Genomic DNA, 26,405 nt, shown 5'->3' on the forward strand with positions numbered 1-26,405 from the left:
TCCCCATTTTACAGATGAGAAAACTGAATCACAGAAATTAAGGAAAACATTTTCAAGTGTGTCCACTAATTTCATGTGTTTCGTGTTAGATACTCAATTGGGCACCCAAAAATTGAAACACCCTAAGTTAGTAGACACTTGAGAATTTTGGTATTAACAACTGCCGAGGTTAGACAGGAAATCTGCAGGAGAACCCAAATCTCTCTAGACTCCCACTTCTATGCTTTAAACACAAGATAAACCTTCCTTTCTGAATAGATAAATTACACAGAAGGGAGAGAGGTCAACCACAGAAAATCCTGGGACAGAAGAAGAAATGGGCCTTCCTGTGGGGAGTAATCTGACTAATTGCGTTCACCTCCAAAGTGATACTAGTTTTTAAACTGCCTAAAAACAAAATTTAAAAGGAAAGGTACAAAGGCCTCTTTTACCCATTCAATTAATACAACAAAACAAACTAACAGGTAAGCTGCTGGCATTTAAAGATATCTTGAAATATAGGGCCTGATTCTCTACTCTTTTAGTCCATGAAGTTACAGCAGTGTAAAACTGGCGTGAAGAAGGCCCTTAGATTGGTAGTGAGTGCCAAGCACTTGGATGCCTTACATCAATAAAAACAATCACTTGTAAAACAGCAAAAAACCCCAAATCCTTCAAGTTGCTAAAAGGCCTGAAAATAGAACAGTCTCCCCCTCTCTGGCCATAACAATATTCCCCAATCCTGTTGATTAAATTTAAACAAAGGGTATTTTGGAGGCTTGACCAAACAGAGGCCTCACACAAAGCCCCGAAGTGTTCTTGCACTCAGATTACCTGTTCGTGACAGGTGCCTCACATTTTTTTAAAAGGAATTTTTAACTTCTTAGTGCAGAGTAAATATAATGACACGTATTTATTGTTACCCCTCTGGCACTCTTTGAAGCCACTGACTTAACTTCCAGTTATCAACAACAAAATATTCCAAATAAACACAGTACCACCCAAACTCTGACACATGTTTAGGGTGCTCCTTCTCTGTTATGCAGACATCTAAGGGGAGCAAAGTGGATGAGGAAGCCACCAGGTCATCTAGTTAAGTAAACAACATCAGTTTTAGCCAGGGGGAAGATCCAAGGCCCCAGAGAAGCAAAAACTCTTTCTACTGTGTGTGGTATTGAAATTTGTGTTAAAATGAAAAGCCATCATTCTAATATAGATGCAGGCTAGGGGGCTCTGCAGGGAAGAATGTGATTTGGGTCTTTCAGCGGTCAGACTAAGTGAGTCAGCTTAGAGTAAGGTAGATTCAGTTGTGCGTTTTTGGGGCACAGCCTGCTTTGTCTCTCTGTTTTGTAGTACCTTTCTGTTATTCTGAAGTCTAAGAAATAAAGTTATGTAACCTTCCAGCAAGAGTATTTTATGTTTTTACTAATTTTTTTTTGTAGGCCATGAATATAACATACTGTTTCGCAGCTTTACAGACAACTGTACAAGGGCAAGAAACAGCTTTCAGCAGCTCCCTTCTCTTGTTTGTAGCCGGTGTGGTAGGGTGACAAAAATCCATTTGACAAAACAGGTTACTGAGGAACTCTCTGAGGCTTAAGTTGTTGAAAAGACTTAATTTTTTAAGACAGCCATTTTCCCCCCTTCATGTATTTTAACTCCCAACCAATATGGTGTGCTCTCCTTTGCCTCCCATACTAGAACTAAAGGGAGAAGCAGAAGAAAGAAAGTCCCCTTTCACACACAGAGTCACCTGATTGATCCTGGAGAGTCTGATCCAAGGACCATTGAAGTTAAAGTTAGGCTTTCCATTGATTTCAATGGGTATTAGATAAGGCTTAGGTGCTGCTCACCTCTCCTACCTCCTGAAAACTGCCCCACCTCACTAGGATATGAGGTGTGGACTGGAAATTACAAAATCTGAACTCTATTTAGGCTACTTAAATATTTTTAAATAGTGTTTTAAGAGTTCAGGACTCATTTTCGGAAGTGTGATGTACCTGACATATGGCAGCACTCACATCTTCAGAGGTGAGCTAAAGTTTGTGTCAGTTCCTATTTAATTTGAACTGATTCACCCATTCCCAAGATTCAGCTTGTAAAATGTACCAAAGCAATTTGGTCTTCAGTTTCCTAATGCATGTGTAGAAAAAAACATTAACCAGTTAATGACACACATATTTCATTTTCACTAAGTGTAAACAACATCACTAGGAAAAAACTGTTTTCACTTATTAAAAGACTCATAAAATTGAAAGAAAAAAGGCAGGTGTTTGTAGCCCTTATGAAGCTGACAAAAGGAGCAAAACTGGCTAATCTTTAAAAAAATAGTTTCATTTTTGCACAAAACTTTTTCACACAGCTCTAATTCCTGAATTAATAATAAACAAATATCACTTGCAAGTTATTCTCAGACACCATAATCTGATCGGAGTTAATCGATCTCCTGTCTAAAATACTTGGAGAGATGTACACATTCCTGGCCAAAACAATTCTGGAGCTGAATCCCTTACTTTTGTTAAGAGGGTTTTTTTTTGTTTGTTTACACACATAGTATGCTCTTATGAAATATCCCTGATTCTAGATCAACCATTGCAGGCTGAATGCTCTTACACTGAAAGCTGTGTGAGAATTCTCCCTGGGCTTCTGGGAATGCCAGATTGATTTGTGTTACTAACATTTAGTAAAGCACTAGGTTTACTACAAAAAGTGATTTTGAGATACCATCTCAAGTTGAAATACATAGCTGTAGGAAATATTTTAAACTGGATTCTCTTGCTAGATTTTGGGAAATTCAAATTGCATTGAATAACCAGAACACACATACCCTTAAATTAATCTTGAGACATTTATACTAAGTAGACAGAGCAACCTAACTCAATCTAATTCAGATATTCATCTAAGCTCTATTGCATTTTAATCTAATTTTAAAGATATTTTTAATGACATTTTGGGTTTGAGAGAGTGTACTGAAATGAAAATACTGAGTGAAGGACAAAAATCCATTTGACAAAACAGGTTACTGAGGAACTCTGAGACTTAAGCTGTTGAAAAGACTTAATTTTTTAAGACAGCCATTTTCTCCATCATGCTGCGGTACACCCTTTTCTTTCTTTATCCTCTGTCCCACTCAAACAGCTATGATTTAGGATCAGTTCACTCTGTTTAAAACCCATTGTAAACATGTCAGGGTTCATATAGTTCATTGCTATAGATGACCTTGTAGTACTATTTGCTCTTACATCACTTTTTAATTTCAACTTCCATCAATCATCCCTATTACTGTCTAGTTACAATGCATCCGTTACATTGTTGGGTTTTGTTTGATTGGTTTTTATTTTCTTCCCATCATGTGTATTCCATTCTTTAAAGATCTTCATAACTACTCTTGTCTTATTCTTCCTTTTTTTGCTTGTAATCATTTACTCTGGTTATATAATTATATTCCACCTGTTCTTGCAGCCACTGCTTGTTGATGCCTTTCTTATAAGTTTGTGCAAAATTCATATATGTTCAGTAAGCAGTAAGTCACTTGAAATATGACCTTATTCTTGCTAATTATATTGATATATTTAACTGGACTTCAGTTTGACAGCCTTCTTTTCATGTATTTTCCCCAATACGAAGCACCTCATCCTTTCTCCAAGTACTTTGAAAAGTCCCCTCTTGTGGCTGTTGCAATTATTATTAGGTCCAATATTACATTTTCTATTCAGCTCCTTATTTGTCTTGAATGCCTTTTATCCCTTCATTCCCTCACTCAGCCTGCATTCTCCAGACAATGTAGTCAACATCTCTGTCATTTAATTACTAGCTAGCCTAAATCCTCCTGCTTTAATGGAATTTTCTAAAACTCTTTCTACAAACTTTAGCCAATATTTTTATTAGAGACTTCAACATTTGCATCAATAAGTCCTTTAATTAATTTGTCTCAAAGTTGGTCTCTTTTGTTTCTCTTACCTTTTAATTTCCCCATCCATAAGCACACAAATTCTCTGTCTTTTTCTTAGTTTTTTTTTTCTTTTTCTCTTTAGTTTAATAACTAGGTTCTAACTTTTGTTGATGGTTTTCTGTTTGATTTCTGTGATTGCATTTGGCCTAAATATTTTTAAGAATAATGATTAATCAGCCTTCTGAATGCACTGCTACTGTCACAACACAAAACTGACATTAAGGTGAAGTTAAGGTTGCAGGTACCTAGCAGTGGGCTGAGTATCTATTATTTTTCAAGGACATTATTGGTTGGGTTTTCTTTTTTTAAATCTATAAAACAAAACAGTCCTTAAACATCAGAAACCCAGGAAATACACCATCAAAGTTGCACTTCTTGGAGAAAGCACACAAACTACTTAACTTTGATCCTGTGAACACAGTTCACCGCTCACCATCTCCCTTCTTTGCAAGTCTCCCGTACTTGTGAGGTTCTGAGCACTGCCTGTGAGGTATTGAGCACCCTCAGTCCAGATGAAGGTTGAAGCTTCCTGACATTCAGAAGAAATGCTAGAAGCTCCCTGCTCCAAAACCTGTCTACTTTCTGTGGGGAAAATATCCTGATACTCCTAATCCCTATGCAACTGGCTCCTCCCAAGTTCTTGTCTCCCTGGTTCTACTATCTGACTCCCTTTCTCCTAGCCAGGAAGCCTTTCCCCAGTGCCCCAACTCCTCCTTATTCTTACCAACAAAGGCATCAGTGCATCCCAGTTCCCCTCAAATCTCCCAGATCCTAATTGCTTGCCTCACTTCAACCCTTTTCCCCCCTCAAATGAGGCTCCCTGCTCACCCTCCCTCCAAGGCCGTGGCTCCATCCTCTGTTCCCTGCTAAGTGCAAGCCAGCGCCTTGATTCACAATTTACGCCCCCTCCACCCAAAATCACTGGCTCTGGCCCCTACACTAGACATCTGCTTCTCTCCTCCTACAAGCTGACATGAAGCATAAAAAGGGAAAAGCTGCTTGTCTTCTTCATTGGGAGGGACACATGCACAGAAATATTAACAGCAGTTATTGAAGAAAATGAAATTTGAACTCAGACATCTAGTGCCCAGACCAGTGTAACTTATCCTTGCTAGAGTATCTCAGGGGAATTTCCATAACTGAGGGAGGTGGGGAAATCTCTTGAACGTAGAGATTGACTGACAAAATTCAGGGCAGATGGCAACTTGTTCTTCTGTACCTCAATCCCCAATTCCCACAAGCCCAGGCTTGGCAACTCCATGTCCACATTTCCCCATCTGCTTCCCTCCCATTATGGTGCTCTCCTGACCTCCCCGCCCGCCCCAACTCTCACACTAAACCCCTAGGAGTCAGCTCCTCTCACCAGAGGAATCTCTTTGGAGGGGGCAAGGAGCTGATAGTCTATTCTCTCTCTCCCACTGTCTTCAGTGGTAGTTATGTCCCCGCATCTTCAGGGGGGACACCTGCAATGAATCATAGAATATCAGGGTTGGAAGGGACCTCAGGAGGTCATCTAGTCCAACCCCCTGCTCAAAGCAGGACCAATCCCCAATTAAATCATCCCAGCCAGGGCTTTGTCAAGCCTGACCTTAAAAACTTCTAAGGAAGGAGATTCTACCACCTCCCTAGGTAACGCATTCCAGTGTTTCACCACCCTCCTAGTGAAAAAGTTTTTCCTAATATCCAACCTAAACCTCCCCCACTGCAACTTGAGACCATTACTCCTAGTTCTGTCATCTGCTACCACTGAGAACAGTCTAGATCCATCCTCTCTGGAACCACCTCTCAGGTAGTTGAAAGCAGCTATCAAATCCCCCCTCATTCTTCTCTTCTGCAGACTAAATAATCCCAGTTCCCTCAGCCTCTCCTCATAAGTCATGTGTTCCAGAACCCTAATCATTTTTGTTCCCCTTAACTGGACTCTTTCCAATTTATCCACATCCTTCTTGTAGTGTGGGGCCCAAAACTGGACACAGTATTCCAGATGAGGCCTCACCAATTTCGAATAGAGGGGGACGATCACGTCCCTTGATCTGCTCGCTATGCCCCTACTTATACATGCCAAAATGCCATTGGCCTTCTTGGCAACAAGGGCACACTGCTGACTCATATCCAGCTTCTTGTCCATGGTCACCCCTAGGTCCTTTTCCGCAGAACTGCTGCCTAGCCATTCGGTCCCTAGTCTGTAGCTGTGCATTGGGTTCTTCCATCCTAAGTGCAGGGTCCTGCACTTATCCTTATTGAACCTCATCAGATTTCTTTTGGCCCAATCCTCCAATTTGTCTAGGTCCCTCTGTATCCTATCCCTGCCCTCCAACGTATCTCCCACTCCTCCCAGTTTAGTATCATCCGCAAATTTGCTGAGAGTGCAATCCACACCATCCTCCAGATCATTTATGAAGATATTGAACAAAACCGGCCCCAGGACCGACCCCTGGGCCACTCCACTTGACACCGGCTGCCAACTAGACATGGAGCCATTGATCACTACCCGTTGAGCCCGACAAACTAGCCAACTTTCTACCCACCTTATAGTGCATTCATCCAGCCCATACTTCTTTAACTTGCTGACAAGAATACTGTGGGAGACCGTGTCAAAAGCTTTGCTAAAGTCAAGAAACAATATATCCACTGCTTTCCCTTCATCCACAGAACCAGTAATCTCATCATAGAAGGCGATTAGATTAGTCAGGCATGACCTTCCCTTGGTGAATCCATGCTGACTGTTCCTGATCACTTTCCTCTCATGTAAGTGCTTCAGGATTGATTCTTTGAGGACCTGCTCCATGATTTTTCCGGGGACTGAGGTGAGGCTGACTGGCCTGTAGTTCCCAGGATCCTCCTTCTTCCCTTTTTTAAAGATTGGCACTACATTAGCCTTTTTCCAGTCATCTGGGACTTCCCCCATTCGCCACGAGTTTTCAAAGATAATGGCCAATGGTTCTGCAATCACAGCCGCCAATTCCTTTAGCACTCTCGGATGCAACTCGTCCGGCCCCATGGACTTGTGCACGTCCAGCTTTTCTAAATAGTCCCTAACCACCTCTTTCTCCACAGAGGGCTGGCCATCTATTCCCCATGTTGTGATGCCCAGCGCAGCAGTCTGGAAGCTGACCTTGTTAGTGAAGACAGAGGCAAAAAAAGCATTGAGTACATTAGCTTTTTCCACATCCTCTGTCACTAGGTTGCCTCCCTCATTCATTAAGGGGCCCACACTTCCCTTGGCTTTCTTCTTGTTGCCAACATACCTGAAGAAACCCTTCTTGTTACTCTTGACATCTCTTGCTAGCTGCAGCTCCAGGTGCTATTTGGCCCTCCTGATTTCATTCCTACATGCCCGAGCAATATTTTTATACTCTTCCCTGGTCATATGTCCAACCTTCCACTTCTTGTAAGCTTCTTTTTTATGTTTAAGATCCGCTAGGATTTCTCCGTTAAGCCAAGCTGGTCGCCTGCCATATTTACTATTCTTTTGACACATCGGGATGGTTTGTCCCTGTAACCTCAACAGGGATTCCTTGAAATACAGCCAGCTCTCCTGGACTCCTTTCCCCTTCATGTTAGTCCCCCAGGGGATCCTACCCATCCGTTCCCTGAGGGAGTCGAAGTCTGCTTTCCTGAAGTCCAGGGTCCGTCTCCTGCTGCTTACCTTTCTTCCCTGTGTCAGGATCCTGAACTCAACGAACTCATGGTCACTGCCTCCCAGATTCCCATCCACTTTTGCTTCCCCTACTAATTCTTCCCGGTTTGTGAGCAGCAGGTCAAGAAAAGCTCCCCCCTAGTTGGCTCCTCTAGCACTTGCACCAGGAAATTGTCCCCTACGCTTTCCAAAAAACGTCCTGGATTGTCTATGCACCGCTGTATTGCTCTCCCAGCAGATATCAGGAAAATTAAAGTCACCCATGAGAACCAGGGTGTGCGACCTAGTAGCTTCTGCGAGCTGCCGGAAGAAAGCCTCATCCACCTCATCCCCCGGGTCCGGTGGTCTATAGCAGACTCCCACCACTACGTCACTCTTGTTGCTCACACTTCTAAACTTAATCCAGAGACCCTCAGGTTTTTCTGCAGTTCTGTACCGGAGCTCTGAGCAGTCATACTGCTCCCTTACATACAGGGCTACTCCCCCACCTTTTCTGCCCTGCCTGTCCTTCCTGAACAGTTTATAACCATCCATGACAGTACTCCAGTCATGTGAGTTATCCCACCAAGTCTCTGTTATTCCAATCACGTCATAATTCCTTGACACCACCAGGACCTCCAGTTCTCCCTGCTTGTTTCCAAGGCTTTGTGCATTCGTATATAAGCACTTGAGATAACCTGCTGATCACCCCTCATTCTCAGTATGAGGCAGGAGCCCTCCCCTCACAGACATTCCTGCCTGTGCTTCCTCCCGGTATCCCGCTTTCCCACTTACTTCAGGGCTTTGGTCTCCTTCCCCCGGTGAACCTAGTTTAAAGCCCTCCTCACTAGGTTAGCCAGCCTGCTCACAAAGATGCTCTTCCCTCTCTTTGTAAGGTGGAGCCCGTCTCTGCCCAGCACTCCTCCTTCATGGAACACCATTCCATGGTCAAAGAATCCAAAGCCTTCTCTCCGACACCACCTGCGTAGCCATTCGTTGACTTCCACGATTCGACGGTCCCTACCCAGTCCTTTTCCTTCCACGGGGAGGATGGATGAGAACACCACTTGCGCCTCAAACTCCTTTATCCTTCTTCACAGAGCCACGTAGTCTGCAGTGATCCGCTCAAGGTCATTCTTGGCAGTATCATTGGTGCCCACATGGAGAAGCAGGAAGGGGTAGCGATCTGAGGGCTTGATGAGTCTCGGCAGTCTCTGTCACATCGCGAATCTTAGCCCCCGGCAAGCAGCAGACTTCTCGGTTTTCCCGGTCAGGGCGGCAGATAGATGACTCAGTCCCCCGGAGTAGAGAGTCCCCGACGACCACCACCCGCCTCCTTCTCTTGGGAGTGGTGGTCGTGGAACCTCCCATCTCAGGACAGTGCATCTCATGCCTTCCAACCAGCGGAGTCTCCTTCTGCTTTCTCCCCCCAGACATATCATCTGGTCCACTCTCCACAATGGTACCTGTGGAGAGAACATGAAAGCGGTTAGTTACCTGTGTCCGCGTTGCTGGAACCCAGACATTCCCCCTTCTTCTTCTGGAGGTCACATGTTGCCAAGCTTCTTCACTTCTTCAATGGCAACTGCCTTCCCAATCTCACAGAGAAGATGATGTTCATCAGTGAAAGGGATGTTTCTCTTTGTTCACCAGGTAGGACCCGGCTCCACAGGTGACTGAAATGTGCAGTGTCTGACAGAGGAGAAACACGACCCTGGGGGGCTACCTTGTGGTGAGGGAAGCTCCCCGCCCCCTGTGATAGGGAAATCCAGACATTTAAAGAAAGGCAGAGATCTGAGGTTTGACTAGTTCAGCCTGCCAGTAAGGCCTGGCTCTGGCTGGTGATAGAAGGGCAGTGATACAGAACACTAGCAATATGGGGGGGAGGGGAAATAGTATAAGACTGTGGTGCAGTGGGTCTCCTTGGGGAAGAGTGAAAACAGTGGGAGGGGGAGGAAGAATATTTTGGGCCTGCCCAAAAGACTTCTTGTGGTAGGAGATCAGAGCCAGGTCATTGGGTGTTAGGAGTATTGGACCAGAGAGAACAACATATGGGGACACTGGGGAGCAGAGGAGAAGGGAGGCAACAGGAACCATAGATGGAGCAATTTGCACTTTGTTTGCACAGCTGAGCAGGTGTCAGCTCCTCCACCCTGCTGAGGAAATAGTCTGTCCACCAGCTGATGCAGCAACCTCTGATTCAGAGCTCCCCTGCAAGATGTGGAGAAACGAGGAAGGGTAGCTAATATGCCAGGGAATTCCCTAGAGACTAATGGTTTTCCTCATGGGCCCATAGGAGGTTCTGAAACCTGTAGTCTATGGGAAAAACCCATAGAGTTAGCAGGTCTGCAGTAGTAAAGAGTCCTGTGGCACCTTATAGGCTAACAGACGTATTGGAGCATAAGCTTTCGTGTGTGAATACCCACTTTGTCGGATGCATGTAGTGGAAATTTCCAGAGGCAGGTATAAACATGCAAGCAAGACTCAGGCTAGGGATAACGAGGTTAGTTCAGTCAGGGAGGATGAGGCCCTCTTCTAGCAGTTGAGGTGTGTACACCAAGGGAGGAGAAACTGCTTTTGTAGTTAGCTAGCCATTCACAGTCTTTGTTTAATCCTGAGCTGGTGGTGTCAAATTTGCAAATGAACTGAAGCTCAGCAGTTTCTCTTGGAAGTCTGGTCCTGAAGTTTTTTTGCTGCAGGATGGCTACCTTTAAATCTGCTATTGTGTGTCCAGGGATACTGAAGTGTTCTCCTACAGGTTTTTGTGTATTGCCATTCCTAATATCCGATTTGTGTCCATTTATCCTTTTACGTAGGGACTATCCAGTCTGGCCGATGTACATAGCAGAGGGGCATTGCTGGCACATGATGGGGTATATTACATTGATGGACGTGCAGGTGAATGAATCAGTGATGGTGTGGCTGATCTGGTTAGGCTCCTGTGATGGTGTTGCTGGTGTACATGTGGGCAGAGTTGGCATCGAGGTTTGTTGCATGGATTGGCTCCTGAGTTAGAGTTACTATGGTGCGGTGTGTAGTTGCTGGTGAGAATATGCTTCAGGTTGGTGGGTTGTCTGTGGGCGAGGACTGGCCTACCCACACTACTTTCATTTTTGTGCAGTAAGGAAGATCCTGTGTTCCTCAGAGCAAATTGTACAGTTTAACATAGAATACTTGCACGTCAATTCACTCATCATCGCTAATTAAATATTTCCCATCTGCATTTCAAATGATGACTTCTTTAGTATCAAATGTTCTCCAACTATCAGTTATTTATTTATAGGCATACATAAAGAACTAATCATTGGCTTATTTGAGCTCCTCACAATGATTAAAGATACATCAAAGTTACTCCTAGAGGGCTCAACTCTTCTCTCCCTGCTTTGAAGCTATTTCTTTACCATAAGGTTCTAGTGGTTGAGCCCTCCTGTGCTGTATGTCATTATCACAGGATTGTTAGGAAAATCATCATTTAAACAGGTGTGCTGAGAAGTGTGCTTGAAGGTCATGTGATTTGGGGGATCTTGTTTGGAATCAGCTTCCTGAGAAAGTATATTTCACAACTGTGGACTTGTTACTGAGAACATCCTTCCCACGACATGAAAGCTGTACTCTGTCAGCTGAAGTGTGAGCCTGTCAGTGAGAAACTTTAGGAGACAGCTGTGAGGAAACTGGGCCCTAGCCTTTCATAGGTGTGATGAGGAAGAAAAGGACCTGGACAATGTCTACAAGTTATGCACTTTCAGTACCCAGAAGCACTCTCCAGTTTCTATTTATCTTTCTCATGTTCATAGCTCTCAGTTCCCTGCTGTGGCCCAATCTGCCAGTGCTTGCACTTGGTCTCTTTTCCTTTCTTGTGTAATTTTAGCTGGAAATCCTGTCCCCGACTTAAGTCTGTGTCTGCCAGACCAACTGTCATAACCCGAACCTAAGTACTCCCTGTTGTGCTATACACCATCACAACCAGATGATGGTCCTATAGTATTTGTCCACGGCTAAGTCATTCCAACTTTGTTTTTCCAATAGGAAATAATTCATTTGGGATACTGTTCATTAGGCTACTAACACCGAAAATTTTTCAAATGGCCCAGTAAAATTATTTTAACTGTGTTATCAAAAGGGGAATTACTTACTTGTAATTCTGATTCACTGAATATATTACTGTTCAGAATTCTCAGCCTAGGTCATGTGCTTTCCCCAACATAAGATAGATGAATCTCCCAGGGCTCAGGTTTGTGGTCTCTAAAGCTAGGGCACAGCTATCCCACTACTGGTAATCACATACTGCCTAGACTCTAGCCATAGCACTTGGAACAATCCAGTATGTTCTGGGTAGTACATAAAGCAATGGCTCCTTAAAGGAAAACAAAAACTGACTGAAAATTAATGTTTCAAATAAAAACATATAAAGATAACTACTAACCTTGAAATGGTTCCTCTGCAAATTTTGAAGGGAAATGAGGGGCAGAGGGAGTGCACATCTTCAGAGAAGCATAACTGCAACTTTAGTATATCCACTTTCTCTAAAAATACATGTAAATTATAATCAAGGTGACAAAATCCAGATCTGAATTTCAAACTTCCCAAGTTCTAGGATGTTCAGATCTGGGTTTGATTTGGTCTACTAGAGGGACTGAGATCAAACATGAAATTCAGATCTAGATATGGGTTTGGATTCCAACATGCACAAAGTTTGGGGGGGTATTTGGAACTGGGAATTTAGTTTGGATTCAGCTATTGCATATATTATTTTTGTGACATAGTAGGAGGGAAGGGAAGAGAAGGCCACAGACTAAACTGAGTTTAAGTTTGGGAATACGTGTATCTGTTTTAAATGAGGCATGTGGATTGTAGTAAATGCACAGAATGTATGATCCACGACTCTGAGCTACACATAAAAAAAACATAGCACCTCAATATCACTCAGACAGAACTATATTCCCTCAAGAGCCAGTAGCAGCAAGTGAAATGGCAGCAGTGACAAAATTAGTGAGACTTCCTAGCCTGGTCCTCAACTAGGTTCCCTTTCCACCACTTTCAATTTGTAGCCAAAGTCTTAGTAACCTTGTCCTATGGTGGCTATGCACTGCGAAAAATTACAAGGTTAAAGATTAGCAAACAAAATCTTTAATACACCGTCACCATGTTCAAGCAGTAGCAGATAAGCTGGCCTTCTCCACAGCTGACTACCACAGGCTTTTCAGAGAAGAAAGTTAATTTCAGAGACAAATCATATGCATTGAAATACAGAGGACCACAAGGAACACAGGGCCAATCCCACCCATGCAAAGTTTATTTTTACTTAGTTAAGGGCAGCCAAATACAAATATTCCACTGCACAAAAACTACAAATGTTATGGGGGAGGTGGATTTTGTTTTGGCTATATCTCAACTCTCCTGTTTTGGTTTTGCCTGAAAAGGGCAAAGCCTTGTCTGATTTGAGGTTCTGTTTTTTAGAATCATGAGCCACAGAAATAGAATATTTCACATGTTCTGAGTCTCTTCTCATTAACTGTTACCCATAGATTGAAATAATACTCCCTTCCCATCCAATAAATAATTCTTACCCTGCTTCTACTAAGAAGGAAATACAATTTAAAAAATGAAAACCCCACAAAGAATGTAAGAGCATGCAGTAAACCAGCCTGCCCATTGCCCAGCTACATATAAAAGCTCACAGTAAATCACAGCAACACTGCAATAAAACTACAATGAAAAGGACACACTAAATCACCCTCTACTTTGTATTAAATATAAGAACACAAAGAAAATAAATGTAAAATTGGGGGAAAGTATCTAACTAGAGATGAGGGAGCCTCCAAATATTTTGGAATTTTGTTTAGATAAATAGGCAAAAGGCTGGTTATTTAACAAAGCTATCCCAACCTGTATAGGCCCTTCCAGACCCATTCTCTAAAAACTCTTTATGACAAACCTCATCCCCTTGTCTGGAGGTAGGTAAAGGCACAGATCATCGAGGCAAACCAAAAATGAAGGGATCACAGCATACAGACCAGTCTACAATGGAAAATTTCTCTCTGATCCAGTGCTACCAGCTGAGGATCTAGGACCAGCAGTGGATCTGTTATGCCCTGGAGTATCCTTACAGAATGGTATTTAACATCAAAATAGACTTCTTTTCCAAGGGTTTAAAATGGCCACAACATCTCCTTCCTCCATGTCTTTCCCAAGTAGCTTACTTCTGCAGCTGATTGCAGGGGATGGGATAATCTTGTGTATTTAGGAAAGTGAAAATATTTGGTGGGATAGTGTGACAAATGAGGTAGATTTAGAAAAAAAGGGGTTAGGTCAGCTGCTGGCCAGCCATTATTTACTTCCTAGCCATCCTGTAATCACATGTTGACTTACATGCTCATTTTCCTCCGCAATTAATTACTAGTTACAGCACCAGAATTTAATTTAGCACCTATGGCAAATTGCCAGCACAACTTTGGTGGGTCTCATGCTTTCTCTTCTTGAGGAGGGTTCAGGGCACTGTTTCTTGCCCCTGAACTGGGGTATTAACTGCCCCACTAGTGTCCTAAAAGAGGGGAGTGGAGAGGGAGGGACCCAGGCCCACCCTCTATTCCAGATCCCAGCCCAGGGGCCCTAGGATAACAGGAAACCACTTGAACTAGTGGTTCCTTCCCCTGAACTATTCCATCTCCTGCCCTTCAGCTTGTGGGGCTTCCTGCCCTCCCTCTGCACAAACCAGGTGTCCCTTTACCTAGGGTCTTGGTCTTCTTAGCCCACCACAGCACTTCTCCAAACTCTCCTCTGATTTCCTCCAAACTGCTCTCTGCTCCAACACCAATCCATTCTGCTTCAACTCCTTCCCTTGTCTGATTGAAGCAGGGGGGTTTTATCAGATGACTGGCTTCAGGTGCTTTAATTGACTTCAGGTGCTTTAATTAATCTTTTGAAAACTTTCTTCCCTCTACAGGGAAGAGGGCTCCCTTCTGGTGCTCTCCTGTTGCCCTCTGGCCTGGGCTTTCCTTGCTTTTTGCCTCTGCTTTCGGCTTCCCCCGGGCCGGGCGCTCTCCCCCCTTCTGCCCCTATTTTTTTTGTTTGTCTGCTGTTGCTTGGGTGCTGGTCGGCTGCCGGCTGGCTGTCGGCCCTCGCCCGCCCTCAGATGCTGCTGCTGCTCCAGCTGAGGTCCCCTGATAGAGGGGGGGCCTGCTGGTCCGCTCCCCGGAGGGGGGGAGTGGAGGGCCCCGGGCCCAGCCGCTTTCTGTTTGTTCATGGACCCATGTCCGGCCGAGGGAGACTCTTGTAATCTGTTCCAGTGTCCTTGGAGTGCTGCAGCTGCGGGGGGCCCGAGGGGGAGGGGGCCATCTGCCGGAGGAGCACTGCCTGGGGGGTCTGCAGGTCGCCATGGAGGGGCCCTTGGGACTGAGTGACTTTCGAACTGTGCTCTCGTGTGGGGGGAGGCCTTGACCTTGTCTTGGCTGTGTTTGTGGGGATGCAGGGGGTGTGGCGCGGAGCTGTCCCCCAGTCCATCTGTGTCCTCCCAGCCCCCACACTGCTGTCTTCGCTGCTGCCCCCCTCCGCCATCTTTGCTGGCTGTTTGGCATCTGCCTCTGGACTCAGCTGCTCGCCCTGGTTCCGCCGTGTGGGCCGGGGCGCCGGCCAGCCGGGCAGGACTCTCTGTGCAGACGTGCGTTGGTTCATGTGCCCCCCAACCCCATGGCTTGTCCCTTTTCGCCTGGCCCTGGCTCTGTTGACTGTCTGCTGCCGCCCCGGCTGGGGCATCGGCGATGGAGGGCACCGGGGTGATGCCATGGAGGGCCGGGCCCTAGTCCAGGGGAAGCGAGGTAAGTGGAAGGCTAGAGCTCTGCCTCATCCACCCATAGCGGAGGCCCCCCGGAAGACCAGGAAGAAGGGCACCGATGCCGAGCCTTCCGCTTTGCCCACGAGTGCGTCCCATCCACCGGTGTCAGCCGGGAAAGACGTGGTGGCACCAGAACGTAGTGTCTCCCCTCCACGGGAGACTCTCCCCTCTGAGACCCTCGAGGAAGCCCCTTCTGTCCTGACACTACCTGAAGCCCTTGTGAACCCCAAGGCAACTGTCGTGGTGGGTGCCAGCAGGTGCAGAAAGTGTCCTCTCCTCCATGTTCGAGGAGATCAAGGCCTTAGATCTGACCCCAGTCGCCCAGGGGGAGGACGACCTTTTGCCAGCAAACCTCGATCTGGGCAACCTCACTCCACCCCTCTATTCCCCATGCTCCCTCCCCCAACTGCTGCTTCTGCTCCCACCTCCAAGGAGCCCCTGGACTCCTCCATTGACCCAGCCGCTCAGGTGACAGCCGGCGCCACGCAGCTGGGACACGAGTCACCGGGGCACCCCCCATTGGTGCGGAGCAATTGACTTCCTTCCCGGGCGGGATCCTGGCAGAAGTCACGAGAGTCGGAGACCTCCTTGACTACGACTGGGGAGACTGGCTGGATCCCCTGACGCTCGCTTGGCGCATGGGGCTCTCCAGACCTCATACCCCCTGGTGCGTACTTCAGGAGGTGAAGGCCACTTTGCCACCCGCTGCTCAAGCTTACCTCCACCGGGTCCTGCTCGAGGGCACGCCCCGCCCACCCTCTACCCCAGACCCGCTGGACCTTTTAATTGGACCCCTGCCCCGTAGACCCAATCGACCCCCTCACCCGTTTACTGCGAGCCGGCTGCATGAACTGCAGCTGGTATGCTTCCAAACTGCACCAAGGAAACATCTATACACGCTCGTGCTCCACACCCTTCACGCCCTCACCCTAGCATCCCGCCCCGACACAAAGTGGCGAGACCTTCTGCCACCTTTGGAGGGTGAGCAGCCCTGGTGGACCAGCACCTTGGTTCTGAGGCCCATCGGGGACATCAGTTGGCGGCTCCTTCACAGAGCTGTGAGCACGGGCACGTACTTGGCACGGCTCACCCCCATCCCAGATACTTGTCCCTTTTGTGGTGTGAGGGAAACCCTGGCGCACGTATATTTGGAGTGCACCAGGCTGCAGCCCCTATTCCGGCTCCTCACAAATCTTCTATTATGTTTTTGGTTGCAATTTTCCCCTCACCTTTTTATTTATGCACTCCCCATCCGTGGCCTCACAAAGTTGCGGGAGCTCCTAGTTAACCTCCTCCTGGCCCTGGCTGAAACGGCCATCTATAAAACCAGAGAGAGGAGGTTGGCCAATGGAGTTTCCTGTGACTGTGGGGCCGTTTTCCGATCCTCGGTCCGTTCACGTATCCGGGCGGAGTTCCTCTGGGTGGCGTCCACCGACTCCCTTGATGCTTTTGAGCAGCGGTGGGTGCTGTCTGGGGTTCTCTGCTCAGTGTCCCCGTCCGGTTCCCTTTGTTTGACCCTATGATGGGGGAGAGAGTAAGGGACCCCAGCCCCAGCCATTGCTGCTGCAGACACCACCACCTTAGAGGGGTCCTTTCACACGTGGGTGCACGTGCCCCCCCCCCGGATTGTCCACCCCACAGCCTGCCGCTCTTGTTGGGTGCTTTCAAAGGAGGGAATTGTTGGTGACACTGGGCATGGCGCCAGGTAACTCGAGGTGGTGGCAGACCTTGAGAGTCAATGAAGCCCCCTCGCTTTAGGCCACTAGGTAACTCGGAAGGGTGGACGACCACGAGAGTCGAGGAAGCCCCCCGCCCTGGGCCCAGGCAAGCTTGAACACTTCCTTCCCCTGAAACTAATGAGAAAACAATTGTGATTGGTTGCTGTGTTACACATTGCATATGCTGTTGTTTTTGTTTTGTAAGTGTGTTATGCAAATAAAAACACTCTCCTGCTGCAAAAAAAACAAAACCAACACTCTCCTGCTGCCCTCTGGCCATGCTGTATCACACACTTTAGAATCATCTTAGCATGAAGGGAGACTCTAACAGGAGATTCCACTGGTACATGAATGTGATGTGGTTAAAACAATATAGAAAGTGAGGTTCTTAGGTACTAGAGGGATTGGTGTGGAAAATACTTTTAGACAGAGAGAGAATGGAATCGGTGTAAGTGCTAACTCATTCTTGTCCCAACTGATGATCTACATTTGTGACCTCCTTCTTAATAGGTGAAATTGGCAGATGTAATTACTTTGCCTGTCTATAAAAGTAAACAAGGCTGGTATGCTTAGAAAAATAGGATATTGAGAGAGCCTGTAACTCATTTGGCTTGCAAAGGATGCTGGACTGGGATTTCAATTGGTATATTACAGTAAAATTGCTCTTCAAGGAGGTCTGATGTTTGTTCACAGTGAAATTTTTGTACTATGTTTTTTAGTAAAAGCTGTGACCTGATTTATTCTTTGTGACCCAGAAACGTCTTGATACCAACTGGCAGAGGGCACAGGGGGTGCATAGGATTTTACAGGGCTCCTCTGGGTTGGATATATGCATAATAATTCACTAAAAGGTGCACGTGAGGTCTCTACCAAGAGTCAGTAGCCCACTGGTCATCATAATCATTGCAAAATGTATGTATGGATAATATTTAATGGGTTGTCTCTTTATTTAAAATTATGGTCCTAAGGTTGGCAACCAGGACATGACATATCTTGGACAGACTCCTTTCAGGCAGGGGATAACAGAGACTTATCTCTCTCCCTGGTCATCGTCTATTGTGTGTCTCACAATGAATGCCTTTTTGCACACTAAGCTAGATGCTGAGTAAGAGATTATGAAAATACAAGAGAGGTGTATACAGGAAAAAACAACCATCAGGGGACATCATGTTTATGAATAAAAGGGATTGTTCTGATATATCTGGAGGTGCAAAAAAACACATGGGGACTTTCACCAAGACAAGCTGATAGTGTGACTTGTCTCAGGATAGGAAGCTCACAGCCAAGCCTGGCAGTAAAACACTGGAAGGATTTTGTTCTATAAGACATGAAAGTATCTAGGTTCCAAAATGTGTGTTATGTGACAATTTGTTTCCCATACTTCTACCTGTCATCACTTGGATCTCTATAGTTTGATAAATAAGCTTTTATTTGTTTACACTATAAACATATTCAAGTGTGTGTGTGTCAAGGTGATCTGAGGTAAAACTGGTAAGCTGGGGTATCTTGTTTCATTAGAAGCAGTGAATATGTGATTAATATGAGTGTCCAATGGAACAGGAGCTGGACACTCCAGGGAGTTGCTTGGAGGGCTCAGGGGTTGGAATGTGCCTATCACTAACCTGTAAAGAGAGAGCGGGGCCTATATAGGCCTACAGGGGAATGCTTGTGTTGCCCATGGCTATTGGAGTTGGGGAGCTGACCCCTGGCAGACACAGACATGGCTTCCCCATGCTAAGGGCAAGTGGTAACATGGTGCCTCACAGCTCTGGATACCTCTGGGAAGCATCATGTTCTTTCTGTGGCAAGTAGAGAGAAGAGGTTGTGGCTTGACGGGGTTCAATTTGGAAAGAAGAGTCCACTAATGAGAACAAGACTTTTAATAAAAATTCTGTATTGTCCAAAAAGAATAACTACCAGTGTTTTTGCCGTGCTTTCTACAGCCAAAACTATTTAATATTTGCTGCACCTACTCTAAGATTTGAAGAATAAACATATTTATTTAATAGATTCCCCGTAAACAGTCAAACTTAGAGAGTATAACACTCTACATACCAAATGTTATCTACATTAGCACCTCTTGTTAACCAGACATTAGTTTTACTTATTGCATTTGCTGTGCCAGATAGCACCTACCGGTTCTGCATGCTCAATTATCTATTCTTAACAGCAACGCATTATTTTAATATCTGCTTTTTACTGTAGTCAGCAAATATTGTGTATTTTGTTTAAATTGACATGTCCTATCTTATTATAAAATATGAAAAGAAATGGCTGGGACTCTCAGGGTTAGGCAGAATCATTTGACTGTGGTTTGGCTCACACATATAGCATATTTTCTGTCAGGCAAGCCTCAACAAGGCTATGAGAATCAAGAGCAACCAATAAAATAAACAAAAAGAGTAAAATGTGAAATGTGAACTAATGATCCATTGTTTACTTTTTTATTAAATTAAATACAGATCTCCCTGCATGTTAACCTGCTGTTGGACTAGAAAATGTATGCTTTTTATAAAATGCCTATTAACTAAGATTAATCAAATTTAAGATTTCATGCCTACAAACAAATCTCCTTTCTGCTCTGAATACCACTTTATGTGTGTTAGCCCAAATTGATGGCAAGATTTGTGTTTAGAAACAATAACATCTGAAAATAAAGTGGCAAACTTTAAGGGTCCTCATTGATTGTGGCTTATTATGCAATTGTCTTAATGCTGAGCTGAAGGGTAAATAGGAGCTGCTCATCACAATCTCACCATGAAATCAAGACAGTGAGACTAAGCAAGTTGAACATTCAGCTGTAGTACCAACTGTAGTTACTGATTATACAATAGGATCAACTATCAAAATACTGCAATAAAAGACAAAGAGACTTAAGAATAGGATGACTTCCAGTTATCTGAATGAAGTAATAAATCATCCTTCCATTGCCTGTTTTCTTGCAAAAGATGTGGGAAAACAGTAGTTTGTTGTGAAGTAGGTGAAGGAATATTACTGAATTATTAATTGACGTGACACTTACCTTACTCTACTAAAGTGAAACTTCTTGCTTGGAGACTTTTTATACACTGACAAAGCTCTATATGTTTGATATCTCAAGAAGATCATTTGAAATTTCTTCACTTTCAACATTTTTGTGCTGGAAAGATTGGTTGCTCACAAGATTTTCCTCGAAGATGAGATACCCTATATGATCCTATTCACTTGCCAAAATATTTAATTTCACAAAAAGAACAAGGGAAAAAAATTGCCTCAGAAATACTGACCTTTATTTATATCAGATAAATTTACAATTTGTATATAACAGTACTCCCAAAGGAGTTGAAGCCATAAAAGAGTAAACAGAAATGGTTTAAAAATAAATATAGCATTTATATTTTTGTCTTCAAGAAAATTGCTTTAGAAATATCAAGGTGACAGTGGGTGACATAGGATTGCTGCCAAAATGGCCAGATACAGGCCTTCCCACTTAGGTTGCCTTGCTGTTTTTATTTGCATACCATTATACAAAATACTCCGCCATACAGTTTTACTGGGAGGTTTTGGCAGTCACTCAACATGATTTATAGTATACTACTCAAATTGCTGGTATATGTTCTGTCTTTGACCCAGTCAGATTTAGATTTTTGTAGTTACCAGCAAGATAGGTCAATAGGGCATTCCCTAATATTGACCAGTCTTTTAGCTACAGGTACAGTTAGCTAGATGCAGGCCTGTATACTTCTAGAGTCTATTTTTGTAGTTGTACCCCTCCAGTAAATTTAGCATTTCCTAGAAAAGGCTGAATATAGGCTTGGGTTGGGAGAAGCTGTTCCTTAGTCATAATTTTAATACTGATAGACACATTATATCCCAAGAGAATTTGTTATATGTGATTTTCATTTTAAAGAGCAACAGATTGCTGAGGGGGGAGATGCTCCCATTATAGAATTTCCTGTTTTAGATGAGTTCTCATTTTTTAAGGATTATCACTTCGTTGAGAGGATTCCCTCCTTAGGAGACTTACAAACATATGAAACCTGCTTCCTTTAAAGTTTTCACCCATCATAAAAGACTCCTCTACCCTTTGAGATTTATATTAGGTTTTTGCCCTATATTAGGTTGTTTCTTCATTTAAGTGTGTATCTTTGCATTGAGGAGATAGTCAATGACCATTGCTTGATTTCCATCATAAGAACTGTTAGATCACCTGGCTTCGGGATTTGGGAATAAGCATGGAGACTTTCAATTCTAAATGATAGATCAAATCCAGCTCAGGTTAGGAGGTGCACTACCTAACACCTGTTTGGTGGCCTCTGCTTTCAGTCCAGAGCTTAGTGGACAAGACAACCCATTACAACTAGCATCTGTGTTGCTAGTCTCAACAAAGAATCCAAACTGTGAATAGGCATGAGGACTAAACAACCCTTCATTCCTAAAGGTCATCCTTCCCAGGTCACGTTTTGATAAACTAACAGATCATTGTGGGGAAGCATGCAATGTAGCTGCTCAGTATATACCTTCTCTTCTGATTGTTATCCTGACAAATTCCATAAACATACAAAGACATACTGGGACCAACAAGGCTACAAAAACACTGCAATAAACATGCAAAGAAATGTCTATTACTGAAGATGAGGTCTCTGCAAGATTACTCTTCTCTTAGGGTTTTGTTGTTGAAAGTGAATTATGTTTCTTTATATTAATCAGTGCTGCTTTTGTGACTAAAGCTTGGTTTAACTGGGTCAGAAAATGCTATGTATTTATAAGCCTCTAAGTGAAATCATATGGCATTTCCACCTTAACAAATCTAATGGGTGGAATTCAATATGAAACATACAGTATAAGTTATCTTCATAACTCACTATCATAGACATAGGTAAACCATTAATTCTTATATATTGTTCAAGAAAATTAATTCAGTTTCATGAAGTACTTTTTAGGAGATGGATCAATACCACTGTGGCCCCGGGAGGAAAAGCAGAAATGCAGACTATCCTATAAATAGGTGATAGCATAATTCATTATTATAGGCAAAGAAAGTACCAATAATAAAAATAATCATGCCACCAGTTTAGGGTATTTTTTTTGTGAGGGAAGAAGGTCCAATTTTTAAACACCTTCAATTCCTTCCTCTGTCCCAAATATTAACAGGGATTTATTATCAGAAATTGCATATAATCATTGTGTGACCAAATAGTTTTGGCTTGCAAAAGAAAGAAAGCCTTTTTCTAGGGCTGTAAACCAATTAAAAAAAATTAATCATGATTAATCACACTGTTAAACAATGATAGAATACCATTTATTTAAATATTTTTGGATGTTTTCTACATTTTCAAATATATTGATTTCAATTACAACACAGAATACAAGGTGAACAGTGCTCACTTTATATTTATTTTTGATTACAAATATTTGTGCTGTAAAAAACAAAAGAAATAGTATTTTTCAATTCACCTCAGACAAGTATTGTAATGCAATCTCTTTATCATGGAAGTTGAACTTACAAATGTAGAATTATGTGAAAAAAACCATTGCATTCAAAAATAAAACTATGTAAAACTTTACAGCCTAGATGTCCACTCTGTCCTACTTCTTGTTCAGCCAATCGCTAAGACAAACAAGTTTGTTTACATTTACAGGAGATAATGCTGCTCGCTTCTTATTTACAATGTCACCTGAAAGTGAGAATAGGTGTTTGCATGGCATTGTTGTAGCCAGCATCGCAAGATATTTACATGCCAGATGCACTAAAGATTTGTATGTCCCTTCATGCTTCAACCACCATTCCAGAAGATATGCATCCATGCTGATGATCTGCTCGATAACGATCCAAAGTAGTGCGGACCAACACATATTCACTTTCATCATCTGAGTCAGATGTCACCAGCAGAAGGCTGATTTTCTTTTTTGGTGGTTCGGGTTCTATAGTTTCCGCATTGGAGTGTTGCTCTTTTAAGACTTCTGAAAAGTCACCTCATCCATGAACGGATTTACCATGAAAGAAACCATGCGGTGGCATGGGGACCCCCCAAAATGCAGGACAAATATCTGACAACCTGCCCCTGAGTTCCATCCGGTGTGCAGCCGGGGTCAGGCATGGACCTGTCAACAACCAACAGCACATCGTACAGTTTCAGAATATATTGATATCTATGCATAGCAATCTCTGCTTCTTAACTAATTTTCTATTATAATCACAAACTGTGATTGAGTTGGTCTTTAGGACTCTTACTTGGGATATTGTTCATTCACCAAAACCTTGGTAAAATATCATTTTTTCTATGACACTTTCTCCATCTATTTCATATCTGCAAATATTATATAGTCTTACGTGTGTTCAGCTAATTCCAGAGACATTCATAATGTATGAAATTTCCTCACTAATAGCCCAATCCTGCAAAGTAAGCACCCTCAATTGCCATTGGGTATAATGGAAGTTGAGGGTATTTACCATCTCTCAAGATTGGGTGGGATCCACAAAAGTACTTTGGCACCTAAACCCCAGACTTAGACATCTAAATCCCAGATTTGGCTCCACTATGATCCACAAAACTCCCTCCAAACCCTGCCTAAACTCACTCAATGCCTAAGTTGTAGTACTAAAAGTTCCCTAGGCACGAACGTTTCTGCCTCTGGGTGCATACTCTGCTGCTTCACTCTAAGCATCCAGACACCTATCTCCCACTTAAGACCCAGAACAATTCACAAACCAGGGAAAGGCATTTGGCTGCCAAACTCATGTGCGGGACCCGATCTGACAGGTGTGCTCAGAGGACACCAAAAAGATTGGGTCCCACTCAAAATCTGGCCAGAGGAGACTGTGGGGTGCCCATTCGATAACTTTTAGCCCAGTGGTTAGAGCACTGACCTGGGCTGTTGTACACATAGGTTCAGTTGCCATTTCTCTGCCAGAGGAATAGAAAGGATTTGAACAGGGGTCTCCTGCCTCTCAGGAGAGTTCTCTAACCACTGAGCTATGGGATATTCTGTTGGCGAGGGTGGAGGGAGGCTTCCTCAATCTCTCCTGTTGAACCTGTTCTATTTTGTATACATAATGAAAGAGTGGTTGGACCAGGGGGATTGGATCCGGGATCTCTCACCTCACACCCAAAGACTATTCCACTGTTAAGTTATAAGGTGGGGGTAGTGGCACCACTGCCACCATTTTGTTTGCAGTGGGGCATGTACTTAACTCATTCCCTCAAAAAGCAGCATAGGCACATAAACTGCCTGACTCTAGGCAGCTGATTCCTGTGGGTGGATTGCTAAGCAGAGATAGGTACCTCCCCGCAGCCCAGACTAAGGCTATGTCTACACTAATGTGGTAAGTCGACCTAAGTTATGCAACTCCAGATACATGAATAACTTAGCTGGAGTCGACGTAGCTTAGGTCGATTTACTGCGGTGTCTACACCACGCTGTGTTGACGGGAGACACTCTCCCGTCGACTTACCTTACTCTTCTCATTCAGCTGGAGTACCAGGCTTGACCAGAGAACGATCTGTGGTCGATTTAGTGGGTCTTTACTAGACCTGCTAAATCAACCCCTGGTGCTTCGATCACCAGAGCGTCAATCTGGCAATAGCGTAGACATAGCCCTAGGCACCTATCTCTTAGAAAGGGGCGGACTTAACTCACACTCCTCTGATCTCCCTCTGGCTAGCATAGGCAGATCCTCACCTGGAGTGCTGGCTTTTGTGGATCACATTCTAAGGTGACTATCTCTCCCTGTTCGTTAGCATAGGCGCCTAACTTGGCTTTGTGGATCATAGTGTTGTTACTATGATTATCTAGGTGCCTAAAAGTCACGTGTCATGATACTCAGCACTGCAACACTTAACTCCTTTTGTGTATCCCACCCTAAGTGCTCTGGAGCTTATATTGTGCATATGTTTTCATATTCTATTGTAAACTGATCCATAGATATAATTTTTAAAGTAAATACATATGAAAACAACAGGACAGGTGACTTTCCTCCTGATGTTGTTTTCCCAGGTTTTGAGTCTTGATGTGATTTCACTGCATACTCTAATCAGAACAACAAGCATTCAAAACATTAAACTATCCTCTCACCTAATTGAAGGTTTGCTGGATTCTGCAGAGAGATTTTCACTAGATGAATGCCAGCTTAGTTTTGCCTGCAATGCTGGTTAACCTGACTAGGCTTTGCAGTGGAACTCCTCTAGTTCGCAAATGTTCCCCAGACAGAATTAAGCAGCCTGAGCAACAACATTTCTTGGACAACAAAGGCTCAGCTTCTCAAAGGTAATTAGGTGCCTAACTCCCATTGAAATAAATGAGAGGTAGGCACTTAAATACCTTTGAGAATCTGGGTAAAAAAGCTCCAAGTGGGAACCAGGCAGGGCAGGTTCAAGTGATCCTGAGAATGTTTAATAATAGAAGAGAATAAACCTACAGATGGAAGGTTTGGCATGAGAGTAGCCCATATATTCAACACACCTGTATACCTGTTTGTGAGGCTTCCCCTGCTCAAGTTATTACTCCATACACCTGATCTAGGAACATGTTCAGGAAATAAAATAGCCATTTTGGAAATCTGATAGTTTACTTCATTTTAGCAATGGTTTCATACACAGTATTTGAGGTTTAAAAGACTAAAGTTACCATATTGTATAATGTAAAACTACTGACAGGGCTGGATCCTTAGCTGATGTAAATCAGTTTAGCCCCATTGATTTCAGGGGAGCGATGTTGATTTACATCCTCTGAGGATTGGGTACTCATTTTGTTTTTCCCAATAGGATTTCTTTTCTGATCTTTTCCAAGGGGGAAAACCTTCCTCACTGTCGAAAGAATGTTAAAGTTGTTAAGACAAGTACTCAAAGATTAGGAAATGCCAGAATTAAGGTTGTCTGTGCAACCTTAATTTGGCTCTCATGTGCCTATGAATTAAGAGTATGTGATCACACCCTATTTTTCCATAACACTCTTGCCTTATTCAGTGCACAAGATAACAAGGAATGGGAAACAATTTAATATTTCTTTTATCTTCCTCACTGAATCTGCAGATCAGAGCCTTGTTTATCATCCAAACCCTGCACTGAATACAGAATTATGAATTTCCTCATGGCCTTTTCCATAGTGAATATCATGGTAGTACATGAATCCTTCACAAAGATGAAAGAATATCTGAATGCTTCATGAAGCTCCCCGGTGGTGTAGGGAAGTATTGTTATCCCCATTATACAGCTTGTAACTGATGCACAGAGAGATGCACTGCATCCAAGGGTGCTAAAGGAGTTGGCAGATGTGATTGCAGAGCCATTGGCCATTATCTTTGAAAACTCATGGTGATTGGGGGAG

General features: G+C 43.7%; 1 long non-coding RNA gene across 1 annotated transcript in view; it reads right to left on the reverse strand.

Annotated features, from left to right (window-relative positions):
* Positions 1 to 22,499: 22,499 nt before the first annotated feature.
* Positions 22,500 to 26,405, reverse strand: part of LOC142070753 (uncharacterized) — a 37,949-nt gene continuing 34,043 nt past the window's right edge. The window contains exon 4 of the long non-coding RNA XR_012666700.1: positions 22,500 to 23,183. This is a non-coding gene — a long non-coding RNA (uncharacterized LOC142070753). The remainder of the gene's footprint in view (positions 23,184 to 26,405) is intronic.

Source organism: Caretta caretta, chromosome 2 (assembly GCF_965140235.1).
Source record: "Caretta caretta isolate rCarCar2 chromosome 2, rCarCar1.hap1, whole genome shotgun sequence".
NCBI classification, from domain to species: Eukaryota; Metazoa; Chordata; order Testudines; family Cheloniidae; genus Caretta; species Caretta caretta.